The following is a 17,398-nucleotide window of genomic DNA, read 5'->3' on the forward strand; positions in this document are numbered from 1 at the left end:
ACTATTTTATTTCTTGCAACACACCTTCAACCAACTCGGTACTCCATAAACACATAGTGTAACTATATCGAACACATTCTTAACACGGTAATGTTAAGTAAAGCACATATTGAACCAAATCGGACGCATTCTAAAAAACCGTTTCTGGTTAGTATCGTGCATACCGCCGTGATGCGGACGGTGATATAAATACATTCGATGTAAACACGTGCTTTGATGTGCACTCTGCACCTACTGCCCACCGCGTTAAGTTTATAGCTTTATGGAGTGCAGCGTTGTTCATGTGTGGTGTAAGGTACACAAGGCATTGGAATAATGGGTTTTTAATTTTGTGTATTGTGATTCCTAAGATTGCTGTATGACAATTATAAAGAAATGGTACCTATACGTATGGATTGTAATGTCTGAAAATAAATCTTTATTGTTATTATACAAGTATTTCAATAATACAATATGTAGATAAACAGACATTGTCACAGATACAATACAATACAATACAAATACACTTTATTGCACCAAAATAAAAAGAAATAATTACAAAAAGTCTCTTAACTAAGTACATGGCAAATACAACCGGTCTAGCTAGTCTTACTGAGTATTATATCAATTCTAGTGCCTTTATTAATCAATCTCTGGATAAGTTACATACCTACCTACCATATACCTACTAAAAGTGGCTGCTCTTGTTTGTCTATTTATTTATTTTTTCATTCACCCCGCTCGTCACCTCTGCCAAACTCGGCGTCAGTTGGCGATCCATCTGCGCGGGCGCAACGGAAGCCCTCCCTCCCTCCTCCACCCGCCGATGGATTCATTGACGGAGTGCACTCGTCAATGGCGTAATTTGTATACCACCATAAACATAGACATAAAACTAGGATACTTCAAGTAGTTTTTATATAGGCCTACCTACGCAAAGGTTGTAAACGTGATGTATTTACAAGGACTTAGGTTAGGTAAAACATAAATGTCTCATTAACTACATGTTTATGAAGTCCCAACGATACTTCTAAAAACGATAAAATCATGGATAACGGTTGCATAGCTTTGTAGATAATGTATCTACTTTGTGGTTTCCCGAGATATACTATGCTTTTTCTTGTATGTATTGTGAGATCAACGACCTATCTTGTCAACCCTGTTGTTAGTATTGTGATGGACCGTCAAAGTAAGTTCATGACTAACTCATGTCTGGGAATAGAACCATATTTCATATTACCCACGTAAAATTGAATAATAATTCTTTGTTTTTAACGTGTCTTAGTGTAGATTTGCTGCATACGGCGTTAACTACTTAGTCAGTATTAGTTACATCGTTACTTACACTAAGTCGAACGTGTGTGGCATCATTTATGAAGTTTCCTTTAGGAAACAGTACTTCGCAGAACCTCTCGATGCCCATAAATCAAAATAGCGCGTTTTCTTTGGAGAGCTCTCGACTTTTACGCAGTAAAACGCACATTAAATCACAAGAGAGCCCTTGTATCCGCTCCACCTACTTGTTCCGTTGTCTTCACAATATGTTTCATTTACTTCGTTTTATGTATAGTACATAATTTTAATACGATGAGACAAAAGGTAATACCTACTTAGATGTTCTGCGCTGCATATCTGATGTTCTCTTTGTCGTTCAAATGGACAAAGGGATCATCGACATTAAGTCAAAGCTCTTTTCAATTCGTGATCCAACCCTATCTTCTTTTATATCTTGTCTCGGGCACTTTTTTTTCTTATACCCCGGAGCTTGCAGGATATACCTACTTGTCATATCAATACATTGTATTGTTTACTTGCCCTTAGTTGGACCCTTTTGAACTCATTCATGCTGTCCTCTAATACCATACCGGCGTTGTTAGGTTCTGACACTTATACTACATAATATTTATTCCTTTTATGACAATTATTATAAAAGGTTGTCAACTCACTGCTGGGCAAAGGCTAAATCATATATATCCGTCGTTTATCATAATATAATTCATATGTATACTATATGCAGGTATGTAAAAGTTAGTGGTCTTCCTACCGCCCACGGTTCGCAGTAAAATGCTTACTAACTCCTCGTAACGAGCGACACGGTCCGTCACAACAGACCATATTTAGAATAGGTGCACTTCGTTGCCGTGTGGGCACACTCACAATGATGCGAAAGTAAGTTACATTGTACCTAGCTCGCGGGTGAAGTATACGTATGTCACATCCTCAACAGTTAACGTTTTGAACTAATCATTGTTTAAGATTCCGTTGCCAAAGGCGACACGTAATCATTTTCCTAAACTCATATGAACTCATCACGCCCTGAAGGATCCCAAGAGATAATAAAACTTAATCCGGTGTTTGACTTTGCTTGTCACACTCAATAACTAATAAAAACTACTTTTATGTTTGGGCTAAATTGTTTTCGCTAACTCACGGTGATTGTGCTTTTCTGTTGACGTCCTTAAGTGGATCGTATTTCCATCATTCTATATCGTAATCCACTTTCACGATGTCATCGATCATTAACCAAATACTGCTAGATAATTTCATCCATTGTGCGGTATTGTGTGGGAGTCTTTACATATTCGTAATTGTAACGACCACTGCCCATTGACCACACATGTTAATTGTAGTTGTGTAATGTTGAAAGTGAAATTGTCGATGCTTGGAAAATTAATGGATGAGTTGTAGAACGATTTGGGCAACTAATTGTGTGGCCAAATTTAATGAGTCACGAAATTATAGTGTTGTACAAAACAATTGTATGTCGCATACAACAAGTGATTATGAAACGGAATATTTACATCGTAATGTTTGTTAATATAGTGACTACTAGATTATATTTCAGGTACTATACTGTATGCAGTGAAGGAACAACTGCTTGTTTTTGACGTGACTTATTTTGGGTTTGCCTCAGATGGCATTAACTACTTGGCCGGACAAATAAGGAGCGCTGAGGGTTTTCACCCGGTATAAAATTTAAGATCCGTGAGAGGAAGCCCAGTTAGGCGCGAACCTCGGCGTCGTCTGAGACGATTGTATTTGAAAAGACAACTTTCAGAATAGTACATTATCTTGGTCTGTCTCTTTTGCACTAGGCTGTACTCTATTTTTCCGTCCTGCTGTCATACACACTATTCTAGCGCGCAAACACAGCAGGAAAGTTGCTTTAGAGACATTTTGTCAATCACGAACCCGGATGCCCAATATAGGTGGAACAACAAATCACGGTTAAGCCAGTTGCGGCTGTCACCAAGTTGGTCATGGGACATTGACTGAGTATTTGCGTAGTCGCTGCACCACTCGCGAGAAAAGCGCTCCAAGTCACGTCCTAACAACGCGACGACCACTTTAACATGACTCTTGTCACACTGCCACTGCTGTGCAGATGTGGCCTTATACGGGAGATGTCAGGGGTCCGTCTACAGCAGGCGGTTCATGCGAGCCGGTAACCTATTGGCCTGCCCGAGTGACATGCGTGCACGCCTGCATTGTGTACAATGTGTACTGCTGACGTGCGAATGACCGGCTGACGCCGCGGAACACTAACATACATGGCGGCTGACCTAACTAAGGGACAGGATTATTTGAAAGCTCTACAGCACGAATACAACCTCGACTGTCAATTTAAAATTTAGAGAACTTCAAAATGACGATTAGCGATATCTTATTTAATTCAGACAAGTAGACTTAATATACATGTCATAAGTAGATACATTTTGTTTGGGGTGGGCAGAGCCATACGACAAGCCAAAAAGAGTTCAACCCGCAACAAATCGTATGACAAGACAATGATGAATCGTATACTATTGTAGGTTCAAATAGATAGTTAATCACAAATTAATTCAATTACGAGTATAATGATTATATTCCGTTAAGATTGAGTTGTTTAATAACATCAGTAGCCGTTACGCATTGTACGGACTAATTCATCAACAGTTACGTCTCAATAAACGTTGATAATAAGTTAGAGATGTCTATTTTGAAAGCTAAATTGTTACATTTGTATGTGTAATGGGTGAAACACACGAAGGTGTTGGCTGATAAGACGTTATGATGATAATCATAGTTCCACTTAGTGATGCCGTTACTACAGAACTATGCGACACGATCGACCGTGAAATGATACCATGAAATGCGATCATTACGATCCTTCGATTATTGCTACGAGTGATTCACGTCAAAGTCGCATGTTTAAAGCTCGAGATTAATGCAATACTGGACCACCTAATAAGTGCATAGCATACATATATACATAAACTCACACCCATAATCCCAAATGGGGTGGGCAGAGCCACAAGTAATCAAAGACAACTTGCAGCCACTGTTGATACTGTGGCTGCATAGCATACATTAAAAATAAATAAACGTTATAAAACGTTGAATAGCTAAAAGAAACTTTGGTACGTAGTATTATTCTTTGTATTTATTATTTAATTAATTTCGAACTAATTTAATAGAAAATAGAGCGAATAAAGGCAAAGAAGGCAGACCTTACCATCAAATAGGAATAATAAACGTCAAAGATAAAACAAAAGAAAAAAGGGAAATGAGAGAAAAAAGGAAGGCAGAAAGAGAGAAAGACAAATGGAAACCTGGATCAGAGAGACACAAAGACGAAATAGTAATATCATAATTATGTTGGTCGTAAGCTCCAGTTACCTTTTAAAATCCACATCCCATTGTTTAACTATTGTGTCTGGAAATCTAAATAATCATAAATAGCATAATATTATATTATATAGAAGGATGTTCAAAAGTTATGGTCGACACGACAAACGCCATGTGTGGGCAGAAGGTCCGATAGGTGATTTTTTGCAGTCTCAATTAACATGCTCGTGTTTTTATGTCCAAGTAGGCGACCAACAACAGATGGTGCCACTTTTTGCCGATAACAAACAATATTTGCTAAATCATTCCAAAACAGACGCGACGTCGAGATGTATCAGACATAAATTGGATGCTACTACCAAATTGGGTCCAACATGATATGGGCCTCGAGATACTATAAAGTACCAAAAAAATAGCAAACCGACTGTTTTTGCTAGACGGATATCTGATATCAACTCCTTGACGCCATGGAAGTTTACTACGCGGCCAAATGAATCACAGATTTGGCATAGGCTAGACTGATCTTCTAATTTCGATGGTAATGTACAAAAAGTTATGAATATAAAGTAAGAGCAGCTTACTCCCCGTTATGTTAATTCAGATTCAGTCACCGTGATGGCTGCAGAAATTGGAGCAGAACCAAATAATACTCTCCAGACCTTTGTTGTGGTCTATAACGACAAACATGTAATCAAATTTGCATTACAATGCCCTAAACAAGGTCTTCGATATGACATTAAGTTCCTAATATTGTCATCTGCAAGTTGCTCAAGTGCATTGGTACTACGTTACAACTATGAATTGCCTCATCTAGTGTACGATAATTCTACACATTTTCAAACAAATGATGGTGTATTAGAAAATGCTGTTTACTGTAAATAACAGCTTTTCTTACACCACAGCAATTTGTCAGAGGCCGCCGCTGCTTGCGCCAGAAAGCGTACGAGTTATTATAATTCTAGTTTATGATTGGCAGATAAGGCTCCAGCACGTCTCCACTCGGCGTTAATTGGTGGAAATTATTGCCGTTGTGATGTGCCACATGATAACTCCTCAAGATGCTCCGCGGTCAACCCGTTCTTAGAAGGGAAACGGTTGCCTTAAAATCATACCTTTGATGTATCTTTGAAGCAATGTGTATGTAATTAACAACTTGACTTTCACATTCTTCTAAGTTTCGTGGCAATTTAAATTAGATGTGTGATCACCATTACACGTTGTATATGGAGCTTGAAATTGGCTTTATCTTGCTTTTAATCGATAACTTCCGTTTGCCCGAAACTGTGTACGCATACATTAGATACGTGCTTTCATAAAACTCCTTGACTATCGACCTTTATTTAGTTAATCACTCTAAACATGTTAACATCTCACTTAACTCCGTCCATTCATCAATCATGTTTAACCATCGTCAATACGTTAGAACTGGATGCGAGTTCATCAAACTGACGCTGACGTGCGCCGGCGCCGCGACACACTGATCTAATGGAGATTAATTAACGCACTGATGACACAAACGAGGGGGTACACAAATTGATAACGTTAACGAAGTTTAAACCATTAGACGCTGGTACTTAATTTATGACAGTCAATGCACTAACCAACAGCCTCCGAGGTCCCGTGGTTGAGCGTTAGGTTCATGATCAGGTGGTCATGATTAAACTAACTATGGTGCTAAGTAACTTTAACGCGAAAACGGTAGGTGAGAATGGAGACTCATTAACAGTAAAATATAGTGAAAATTGGCAAGCGAAAGGAAAAGTACGAACAATGACCAACTTAATTGAAAACGCTTAGATTTTACATCTGACATCTACTGACCTCCACGTTTAAAGGCATTGCAAACGCTCACGTTTTCGATATACATAAAGAGGATAATTTGACTGATGTGATTTGCAGTCGTATTGTTGAAGTCAATTATAGCATTCACAATCAATTGCAGGTAAAACCAAAGCACGACAGATTACTAGAACCATTGAATTACAAATATGATCCAATTTGTTATAGGCTATTGTCCACGACACATTTGCATGCAATGAGTGCCGGCCTTGCCCCGAGCACAATCTCAAATTAATATGCAATCATAACAACTGTTATAGTAGCAATAAGACCCGTGTCATATAAACTTATCTATTTATAGTTGGACGATTCATTCTGGTGTCGATTTAACTTAATTATTATAATTACCTATCGACTGCCTTGTACTCGTTTGAGCGTCGGTGAATTGTTTCAAATTATACCGGTCGATTAATAATCTTGTCGACAGATTTGAAAATTAGTTTCGGTCGTCTCCGGTCTTTGATGTTCATTATAAGGAGGCGGTCCGTTAATTCAGCGTCCAGTGTGTCAGATTTAGCATCTAACGTGTGTGATCTCGACTTAGTTGAGTCTGTAACATCAAGGCAGTTACTTCCGCTGTTGAACGTCTTCTAGGAGTTCAATGATCGAAACGAACGACGAAATATCACACTAACAAGATGTGGTTTGATCATCCAGAAGGGCTTATTACTACTACCACTACTTACTACCCATCGGTCCCGATGCATCGTAAGCGAGCTGTGTAACAGCTCATCGGTGATCTACATCCGATGCATCGGGTAGGGAAGGATTGGGTAGCGCAATAAGTCCTAGAGTAGAACGTGATCCGAACAACATAAACTGTAATGTAAAAAATACATTTACTTTTATTATTATTATTTTTATGATTTTGGTTTGTTTTTCATTTTTTTTTTTGTTAATGATTTTTGATTTTGGTTTTTTTTTTGTTTTTTTTTGTATTGATTTCCGTGTGGTTCCTGTCCTGTGTTAAATGTAATGTACCTGTATGTCTGTGTCTGTGGTGTCCGGGAGTAATAAATGTTTCTTTCTTTCTTTAATACTCGGTATGAATGGAAAGTAGCAACAGGGTTCCATTATTTAGAATTAGAAGGACGTTATTAAACTGTAAATCCTTCAACTTAATTTTAAGTCATTTTAAGCCATATAGTTTTATATGCGCCGTGAGACAGCAATAAAATATTGTGTAAGCCTTATAGCTGCGGTGATCTAAAGCTAAACTAAAACCGCGGCAATAAACCTCGCCCACAGCGCATAACTCACGCGCACGGTGCGCACGTCGCCGCGCAGGCGATGCGCGTGCGCGTGAAAGTGCGCGTAATTAATTCGGAACAGTCGGCGCGGAAAGCGGAACCGTTGCGTCACTTCTTCTGGATGCTGGCAATTAGGGAATGAGCAACGGGGCCAGGCGGAGTGGTCACACGCCTCTACCAGGACTCACGATATTGATGCAAGATTATGTGTAGCCGCGATCCGATATTTCTAGGTATAATATTTTGTAAGCCGCTAAGGTTCATCACAGTGGCTGCAAGTTGTCTTTGATTACTTGTGGCTCTGCCCACCCCATTTGGGATTACGGGCGTGAGTTTATGTATGTATGTATGTATGTATATTTTGTAACTATAACTGCGTAATTATCGAATAATATAGGAAACATTAACGTATCTATATACGTTAATGTGTACGTTAACCAAACTAAACTAACCAAATCCAAGATCAACAAAACATCAAATAATTATAATTGAGTCCAGCATTTATTCTAATATTGATAACGAATTCAATACCCCATGGGACTCCGTTATTATATTAGCCACAAATACTACTACCACCTAATGATAAGCATCACAAAAATAAAATTTCCTTTCTCGCCCAGACATTACAACAACGCAAGTAGATCGCACCGCCCACACCCAACATTGTCAGTAATTGGTAAAAGTGGCGTCTGACTACAGGCGATTACTCAAATGAGACCACAGATCAGATAATATTCACATTCGGATTAGCGAAACAACCTCATTTAAATGAGGAAAGTGACTCCCACTCGCATCGGGAAATGTGACAGACTCAGGCAGAAAGTTTAAACTGGTGTTGAGGGAAAAGGTACATGGACCTGATAGTGGCATGTGACACGGCCGTCAATGAGATACGCAGATACGGGAAATGTCAAGAAGAGTATTGACAACGCTCACGTAGATGTGGAGGAGGATTCTTCAGCTCGACGCGCAACGCCATTCGATATCGCATCGATGTGCGATATTAGGGTAAGGTTACTTGCTAGTATTAGACCACAGGTACCAAAAAGTTGATATTTTGATCGTTATTTCTATTGATGTATAATATGCATTGATTATTTCAGTTACGCATTATAATATACTAAGTATATCGACACATGTTTCGCTGTCACACGAACTGCATCACGGTGCCGCCATAGGGAAACTCGTGAAATGTAAATTGTAGGACAACTACTATATTTAGTTGAAGAAGAAATATCAAGCACACTTTCTCAAAAAAAGTAATTCCATTTTTAAATCTGTAAATTTAAATAAAACCTCAAACGAAATCAATTTCGAAATGTACAGCCAGTGGCAGATTATGCTTTGGTCAATTTCCTTGGATTGTCAACCGGCGTGTGACGTAACCTCCAGTGAAGCTTGTCGATGCGCAAGCATAACTGCGCCGGTGCCGCCCGGACCTGACCTGCGCAATGACACTGCCTCCGCTGATCAACTTTGTTAATTTTACTTGTGCTTACGCAGAAGAACTCGTTAGGGATTCCTGGTTGGATAAATATAGTTTTGTGACTAATGTGTTTGACTATTTTTGTATTTGTTTGATATTCTGAAACTATACTAACATCTTATTCATTAATTGGATGAGATCAGTACAGGATTGACAAGAGTGGCGGGATAGAGAAGACGCCGATACTACACACCGGACACTCCATACAAAATTCTCATTCTTACCGTGAGGCGCGTATGTGCGAGCGAGACATACAGACCGCGCGCTCTCCCGCTTACTCTTTAGCGGCTTACGGACATTTAAAACTAAAGTAAGATAGGGGTGAGTTCGGCCCCCTAAAGGAAATGGTGCGGGGCGAAGATTTACCATTACGCAGTATTATTCCTATATTTAGCAATGGTTGGTTGATTAGAAAGGGTTAGATGAAAACTCTTGTGTGAAGACCCCACGGTCATGGTTATGTTACAAAAATGTAACGCGCAATATACTGCGCTTTTCTGGCGAGGAGATTTTTGTAAAACGCGCTGCTGAACATAATTCTCACGGGAATCGCACTATTTCAGATACATTTCTCAAACGTGAACTTATTTCACGCATAGCAACTGTCATCGGCAGATAGCAATTAATTCTTCAAATTGAATTCAGCCTCGATTAAATTATAAAATAAATTGATTTTCGTCGATGCAGACGGCATTGTGTTACAACGACCGTGACTGCCCATCAGTGTCGTTCTAGACTCAACAGTAATCAACAGGCAACGCGTTCTGACGCTAATTCTAATTAGATCTAGCTTCTAATACGTAATTAATGATTGACACTGGTGCTAATTCCTGTAATGACAATTTTAAGCACAAATCTAAAACACATAATAACGGGTTCTTACCGCGTTTAAATGAGACTCCCGATATTTCGACACTGTGCTTTAATTATAATGATAACCGCGTAAACTTAAAACAATGTATTAAAACAAACCTACGATGCTCTTGATTGGAATATGTTATGTCGTTTTATGGCCTAAGGTCCAAAATCCAAATCATATTGTTTAACTCTTCTAAAAAAAGAAGAAGAAGAAGATTGATTAACGGGGCGAAGCATTGTGCCTGGAAATCTGGGCGTTACGAGTTTAGGTTAATAAATCCTAGGAGGTTTAGAACATCAGCATAGTATAGATCATTGAAAAACACTACTCTAAGGCAAGGAGGGAAATCCTAATGAACTTCTTACCAAGACAAATCCGTATTACCCATTTTACCCGACTTCGGCGAAGCAAAAAGTACATTATGTTTGACAATCCGGTTGATTCTTCTTCTATAGTGTGGGTTGTGAGGTGGATTACCATCCCCATCAACCCTGGTGTCAGGGTTACTATTGAGGCGTCAAAGGCCCCTGACATGGCTCATGTAACGACTACTAACTTACAACAGTAAGTAGTAACCGGGAACAACGGCTTAACGTGCCTTCCGAAGCACGGATCATCTTTCTTTCGGACAATCAGGTGATCAGCCTGTAATGTCCTATAACCAAACTAGGGATCACAAAGTGATTTTCGTGATGTCTCCCCATCGGAATTTGAACCCGGGACCTCCGGATTGTGAGCCCAACGCTCAAACCACTGGACCACTGAGGCCGTTATATCCGGTTGATTGAGAGGAGGCCAGTGCCCAGCAGTCGTACGTATATACCCTGTTTATGTGTTGACCATGACCGCTATGTATTATATTTGTAAATAACTAAGCTAACTACGTGTCAATGTTTCCTTGTCTATACGGAAAGCAAACGAGGCATCAAGTGTACCAGACAGGGGTGACTGTACAGTGTACAACCTGAAAGTCCACCACATTATATCAACGGGAAATGCGCATTACACGCTCCACAACCGGTTACAGTAAAAATGCAGTAATCCTACCATGTATAGGGTTCATAGGTACATACATTATGTATTAGAACACGCCTATTCCCCATTTAGGTAAGCCAGGGATTTTTTTACTTAGTACAATACTGTCACCACTTTCACTTCTTACTCTTGGCAAAAACTTGATGCATGATCGCCGGCTCAACTTTAGAATAGCTACTCTTGAATAAGACTTGGCCTTTCTTTAAAACCTGCTAAATATGATTCAGAAATGGAAAGCATCATGGATGTTATGGATATGAAATTTCGGATACGGATATAAGAATGATTATTATACCGGATACGGTTACGGATACGGCTAATAAATTATTTCAGATTATCCGTTAGTTTCGACTAATTTCGGTTACGGATATATATTTTTAAGGAATTTCAAAGTTAAATTTTTACAAACGAATAATAAAGTGGCTTTATTTATAACGACAAGTTATATAATGTTATTAATTAAGACAAAAGAAGAAGAAAAAACAAATAATACGCACGGCTTGTGTGTCGGCAGCGGCCCCTATCCGATATTATCCGAAACTTTTATTTCGGATATTTTTTTTATATCGAATATCCGATAGTTTCGGTTACGGTTACGGAGCTCCCTAACATCCCTGGAAAGCATTAACATTTTATTTTTACAAAGATGTTGTTGATCGTAGTATGTTAGCGTAGACCTTCTTCTTCCGACTCTAGAGGTACAATCTCCTTCCATCCATTCTCTTTACGTGTACCACCAAAGCACACCTTTCTCGATTCTCGCCACTTCATTTCTACGTATAGAAGGTCCGGTATTTAAATGTCCCCAAAATGGCGCGGGCCCGTTACGGGGTAGATAAGCGGATAACGCGCTCGTTATGCGAACCACGTGTAGAAAGTACAGACACATTCTCAACTTTATAGCTTTGTTCTATCAGGTTAGGCAACACACTCGATCTAATATTGTCGCCATGTTGGTACAAGTTGTGTAATTTGTTGTGTTGCGTTTCAAAAACTGGACGTTTTTATTGCACGCTTTATTCACTCTTATTGATATGAGGTAGGTACTAGTTGAAATTATAGAGAGAGAAGAATGCATGATTCGAATGATTCTAAGCGTAATCGTAGAATAATTCTTCATAATTATTTAATAATTCCCTATGGATGGATAGGGAGAACGGGCCTTAAACCACCACGCGGGCCCAGTGCGGATTGATGGTTATTAACGACTGCTAATGCAGCCTAACCGGCCTAGGGAAGGCCCGTGCCCCAGCAGTGGGGACGTTAATGGGCTGATGATGATGATGATGATTTAATAATTAGATTCATCTTCATCCTCAATTGGCGATTCATAACATAAATTTATTTTATTATTATTTTTCGTACTTTTTCGCGTACGATACGGTGGATACTTTAACCGTTATTTCAAGTCCATGGTGTTCATATATATAAATTTTGTGTCATCTAAAGTATTTAAGATAGTTAAATGTCGTAATTTATTGTTTTATATCGCGACATAAACATAACACTCGCCGTAATAATCAATGAGGGCAGTTTACGACTGAAAGCTAAGATTTACGGGCCAGTTAACGGCCACGAATCTGGATAACAAGAAGAAAATTAAGGCATTAGTAGTAAAATTGATGTCGTTAACCAATATACAGTAGTCGCTACTAAAGCGATAGTCGATACCTAAGATACAGACAGATATATAGAGAGATATAAATACATCAGCGTTTTAGGCTCCTTTGCACCACGAACGATCAGAAGTAGTGTTTGATTAGTCAGTTTCTTTTTTTTGTATTTTTTTTTAATTGACATTTTTTATTTTAAGATGCTAATTTGGCAGCAAGTTGTTTTCTCCCGAGCGTTGTAGCTCTACGAAAACAAACCAACGTTACTTTAAAACAGAGTTTAACATGTGGTAATATAGTTACTACATTGAGATACTATAAATCAAAAGTGTCTGGTTTGCAAGCGACACAGGCGAGACTTTCTCGCTCGATTACTCGATGATATATAATCGATGTATAATCACTATATCACACGTATAATCCATGCATAATATTCATGGTTACGTATAATCGACGCAAATTGTTTTTAAGTTTTGAGCATCAGCAATCATCGCACTTGATAATGTGGTGATCTCGTGATAGAAAATCACTCTAGTGCTAGTTATAATTGGGGTGATGTCAACCACCGAAACAACCACCGAAAGATGAACTACGTAACCATGCCTCACCGAGCTTCCTGTTAGACCAACGTGCGTAGTTATAAATATAATGAAAAGAAAGATGTTAGGTACGGATTAAGTTACGTTTACCGTTAGATTTATTTACTGGATTGAAAATGACACTGTGTATATTTGTGAAAGTATTTAAGAGTTCCAAAATTAGTTATCGGAACTTATTAAATTCAGAATAAACCTTTGATTTGAATAGCACACACATTTGCGACACGTCTTTATAGTACGTATAAATTATTCAAGCCAGCTTGATTTCTATCCGCCATCCGTCTCGCACAGTCAGACAGCTGGTACTGGCCAGCTGGCTAGTAGACAGAAACAAAGTTAAAAAAGTAGAAAAAGCGATAAAAGTGAACCACGACAGCGACACGGGAAAGCACAGAGAAACTGCCAGTAAACGTTCAGTGATGTAAACATACATCAAGTTTAATGTTCGGTTTAAAAGAAAAGCTTAGAGCAATTCCATGTTTATTTATTTCTAATCGAAAGCCATAGGATCTTTGAATTTAAGACACTAAATATAAAGTAAAAATAATCATCATCTCCCTAACCGCATCTCGCTTTTCACAGGGCTTATCTAACCTGATGATTTGACAGGTCCAGTTTTCACAGAAGCGACTGCCTGTCTGACCTTCTCATCCGCGAAGGGAAAACCAGCCCAATACAGGTTAGGTCATACCCCGAAACGCATTTCTCTGGAATGTGGAGGGAGGAAGACATAAATTATATATTTTTTTTATTAAGTATATATTTATAAAGTATTTATCGATTGTAAACTTTCATGTTTGTGTGTATACTATTTCGTGAGATTTCTTACGGGACATAATCCACCACGATGCTCTACTGCGGCTTAGTGGCGCTTGGTTAGCAGCAAACCCAGGCTTGGAGACAATAGAATATCGACTTGTCAGTGCCGTCAGTTGTGCGTGCACACCGAAGCACGGAGGTGTTGTAAAAATAACAATGTAGGTACTCACCGGCTTCAAGGCGCGGTCACTCGCATCCTCCACACACTCTGTAACAATACATACGTAACATTATGTAACAATAACAATATAACACAACGTGTAACAATAACATTGGCTTTACAAACCAGACCAAAGCAAAGTGTTTTTAAACAAAAAACCGCGACATAAATTTTGTTCATGTCATAACATTTACATGAACATACAAATATTTCGATTTATAAAAATAAATAAAATATTCAATTTCGTTATTGATAACAAATGAACATTAAAATATAATTATGTGATACATTACACGATACGGTTCATATTGAATTGATATTTTCAGAAGTTGTAATGAAGTGAGCATGGCTTTTAGGTAAATAGGGCCTTAAATTTTGTACCGGTTGAGTGCCCTCTATGCTCCCCATCTGCCCGGCCAAGTAGTTCATGCCTTATGTGGCAAATTACAGAAATCAATAATTTATGAGAATATAAATAAAATGATAAGAACCTACATCTACAGAATCTCGTAAGAATCTTCTATTTTCACTGTAAACTACGTAGGTTTTACAATATTAAGTAATTTTACAACAAAGACAGCTATTACAAGTGTGTATGAATATGTATTAAGTTGTCAATCAAAGTAACATGCGTTATGTAAACATGTTCGTGGGTGGGGTAATGAGGTGTAATCTTCGGAGTCGCGACGTGTACTGTACCTACTGTCGCGTCTGTCGGAATCTAACCTTTGACACACTCAGCAAGCGTAGGGCTGCTGCTACGCCAGTGTTTCCCAAATTGGGTTCCGTAGCTAAGTCACTGAGTAGTGGTGGTGAGTTCGGATAGGGAGCCAGACCTACGGGGTATAACGTAGAACCCTTGCCCCGGGATACGGGCGAAAACCTCAATGGTTGCAGAGGCGGAGATGAGAGCCATCGGTACGGCAATGCAGGACGGAAGAGGTGAGTCACAGGGACTGTAACCTGGAAACTGACAAAGGGCAGCAGTAACTGTCAGTACTATTCAGAGGCGGGGGACAGGAGTCCCAGTTCGGTTTTGAAATAGACTACTTTGGGCGCCATTCCACTCGCGTCAGACAGAGTACTGCGGGGCAGAAGGCAAGAGGGAAACCACTGCGCAATTTTAGGTGACATTACGATATTTCATGGCGCCATTGGCAGCCCTATCAAACTATAACGTTACCGGTACGTATTACCGGTGCGGCACCGTGTTATCTGGTGACCGGTAGTGGTGGCAGTAGATACCGGAAACAAACCTTTCCTACTCAAATTACTACTGCTGTCGGTGGGAACCCGTTGAAAACGGAAAATGTGAAGGGAAATTACTAGAAATAATACCCAGGTTGTTTAGATAATTAAATAAATACGTAGGCACAATACTTAGGAGCGGATATACTTACAAAATTGTGTCTTAAGATGAATAAATAGGTACTTTATCCAGTGAAGTGTCTAGTGGCAATTTAAAGACCACATTAAAAGTGAGATCGCTTTTAGCGATAAGAGTGCCTTTGCTTACTTTTTAGTTTTTCCTTGTATCTGTTCTGTGTTTGTGTGTGAAATAAAGTGTTCATACACTAATTCAAAAGTTTAATATCGCCTATTATATTTATATTTTTTATCTATTACTTTATACGGTGTGTTCCCAATTAGTGAAACATACTTCAACATTTTAATTAACGGAAACCTAATAGCTGACATATCAATAATATATTGGTCTATAAAAACATGACTACATTTGCATAATTTGCCAGTGGGTGGCATATTAAACACATCTCATATAAAACTATTCTAAAAACGCGAAAGCTTTTTTAAAATTAGTGAAGTCGTATGGTTCTAGACACGGTGAAAGAAAGATGATCCATGCTGCTTGTCAAAGTTATGGTAACTGAAACTCTACTATCATAAAGTTCATTATTACTCGTTGCGAGTTCATCACCTCAATAGCGTTATCCCGTTTTCACATTTGGCACGGGTCCGCAAACCTTACCTGAAGATTTCACAGGTCCGATTTTTGTGACTTAACAGACGACATGCGAACTTGTGTAATTTAGTGCTGAGGGCATATCTTCTTGTTTATGATCTGTGGGTCGTAGTAACCAGGGCAAACGTGATGTTAGTGCCCGCTCCCGTGCTCCGTGCTAGTTACACGCTGATTTGTTAATTGATCAACTTGCTTCATTAGCGGAAGACGCGTCGACGTGACGGAAGTATAATGTGAAGTATAGCTTACATTAGCTAATATTTAAAACAATTAATGACACAAATAAATAATGCCAGCGGTGCGCGATCCCGTCTTTCACGTTACGTGAATTTTACTAAATAATTTTTTTTTTTTAATTATAATTAATCAGCGGTTAAGCTTAGGTATATCGCAAAATTTTATACATACAATAATATAACCGAAGTCGGGGTATAAATGTATTAATTCAGCATTAATATCGTATGCAATGACAAACTAAGAGTCCCTCTAGCAACCAATGCGACAATACCTATCATAAATTTATACAATGCATGATAATAGAAAGTAACTTAAAATAGGATCACGCCTGTATCCCCGAAGGGGTAGGCAGAGGTGTAAAAAAACGCACCCACTTCTCGTCAGCTATGTTTAAGTCCCATGTAACAGAGGGCCTATTGCCCCATGAACCGTACAAATCCAAAAAAACCACGTGACATCAATTATCTATGATCCAAACATGAATTCCAACTCATAAATTCGAATTCAGTGGAATCGGTTAATCGGAAGTGTCGAAAAAACAACAAATCGTGAGCAAACGGACCCGTGCTGTACCGGTATCGGACCTGCCGGTCGCCTTGACCGTGACGCGACGAGCGGCCGTCGAGAGTGAAACTGACCCCCGCCGCCGCGTCGCCCCCCGCTCGCGGTCATCGCCCGATAACCGCGTAACGTTTCACTCACCGCTACCGGTGGTGTTATGTTATCCTGGTACAGGAGTGCTATACTGCCGTGGTGACATATCCTTTCACAGGGAAAATCTCGGGTTTTCTGTTGATGAGAAACACTGTTGTGTTTTGACTATATTAATGGCAATCTTACCCAAGACCCAATAAAGTGTGGATGGGTCGTGTGAAGGATATGAAAGGTATGCGTACTGAGATGACGACTAACAGAAATGGATAGAAGAGGAAT

The 17,398-nt window shown here is 39.1% G+C and overlaps 1 protein-coding gene across 4 annotated transcripts in view; it reads right to left on the bottom strand.

Moving 5' to 3' along the window:
- The window catches only part of LOC126375653 (GAS2-like protein 3), a 105,810-nt gene that overhangs the window by 40,903 nt on the left and 47,509 nt on the right, over positions 1–17,398 (bottom strand). For all 4 annotated transcript variants that reach the window (XM_050022700.1, XM_050022698.1, XM_050022701.1 and 1 more), the window contains exon 2: positions 14,258–14,295. The gene's annotated coding sequence lies outside the window, so the exon portion shown is untranslated. The remainder of the gene's footprint in view (positions 1–14,257; positions 14,296–17,398) is intronic.

Source organism: Pectinophora gossypiella, chromosome 19 (genome assembly GCF_024362695.1).
Source record: "Pectinophora gossypiella chromosome 19, ilPecGoss1.1, whole genome shotgun sequence".
In the NCBI taxonomy this organism is placed as follows: Eukaryota; Metazoa; Arthropoda; class Insecta; order Lepidoptera; family Gelechiidae; genus Pectinophora; species Pectinophora gossypiella.